This window comes from Elephantulus edwardii, unplaced genomic scaffold (assembly GCF_000299155.1).
Source record: "Elephantulus edwardii isolate Elephantulus edwardi_28Jun2011 unplaced genomic scaffold, EleEdw1.0 scaffold00172, whole genome shotgun sequence".
Taxonomy (NCBI): domain Eukaryota; kingdom Metazoa; phylum Chordata; class Mammalia; order Macroscelidea; family Macroscelididae; genus Elephantulus; species Elephantulus edwardii.
The window spans coordinates 4087842-4089183 of record NW_006399922.1 but is presented as its reverse complement, the minus strand read 5'-3'; the positions used below and the strand labels follow the sequence as shown (position 1 = coordinate 4089183).

Here is a 1342-nt window from a genome sequence, read left to right as displayed (position 1 = left end):
ACTATGTTGAAGAAATTCCCCTCTAATCCTATTTTGTTGAGTGCTTTAATCATGAAAGGGTGTTGGATTTTATCAAAGGCTTTTTCTGCACCGATTGATAGGACCATATGGGTCTTGTTCTTTGCCTTGTTGATGTGATGAACTACACTGATTGTTTTCCTTATGTTGAACCATCCTTGCATACCCGTTATGAATCCCACTTGGTCATGGTGGCTTATTTTTTTTATGTATTGTTGGATTCTATTTGCCAGTATTGGATTTCCATTCATTCATTGTTGCACTTTTTTCTCTACCTCCTCCCCCTCCCCAGTTTGGTCCTCTCTTTGAAAAGCAAAAGATAAAAATCTTCGTTGGTCCACTTATGCAACATTAATTCTGGGTTCCCGTGATAATCATAATACCCTCTATTGCTTCTCTACATCAATTGGTATACCATCTATTCCTGGGGCCTTAATTTTTGTCATTACCTTCAAAGCAGCCTGAACTTCTTCCTTCATCATCATAGGCTCTTCTTGCTCATATGTTGTTTCATGAAATTTTTCTGTGTCTGCCAATTCCTTTTGAGACAGTGACTCAGTATATTCTTTCCATCCTCTTTTAATACTTTCTGGATCATTTAATATTCTGCCTAAAGCATCCTAGATTATAGCAACTCGAGTTTTGAATTTGTTCTTCAGTTCCTTGAGCTTAAGAAATGCTGAGCGAGTTCGGCCCTTTTGATTTTCTGACTCCAGTTCCTTGCACATTTCATTGTAATATTTTACTTTGTCATCTCGTGCCGCCTTTTGAAATCTTCTGTTCAACTCTTTAGTATCTTGAATTCTTCCTTATGCTTTGGCTTCTCTGCACTCCATTGAAATTTTCAGAGTTTCTTCTGACACCTATTTTGGTCTTCTCTTCCTCTTCTGTCTTTGCAATGACCGTTTGCACTCTTCCTGGATGATACTCTTGATATCCTCCCACAACTCATGTGGTCTTCACTCATTAGTGTTCAAGGCCTCAAACCTGTTCCTAAGATGGTTCTGAAATCCAGGTGGGATAGACTCAGTCATATTTTCGTTCCGGTGGATTTGGTTTAATTTTCCTCAGCTTCAGCTTGAACTTGCATATGAGCAGTTGGTGGTCTGTTCCACAGTCAGCTCCTGGTCTAGTTTTCGCTGCTGATATTGAGCTTCTCCAGCGGTTCTTCCACAGATGTAATCGATCTGATTCCTACGCATACCATCAGGTGAAATCCAATTGACATGTTTCAGGTAACAGATGCTGCCCTGGACGTGCTCACCAAGTTGTGCCATGAAATCTGGAGAACGACCACTTGGCCAACTGACTGGAAGAGATCGAT

At 40.3% G+C, this 1342-nt stretch overlaps 1 pseudogene; it reads right to left on the bottom strand.

Moving 5' to 3' along the window:
* LOC102851459 overlaps positions 1-1342 on the bottom strand; it is a 10975-nt pseudogene that overhangs the window by 7950 nt on the left and 1683 nt on the right.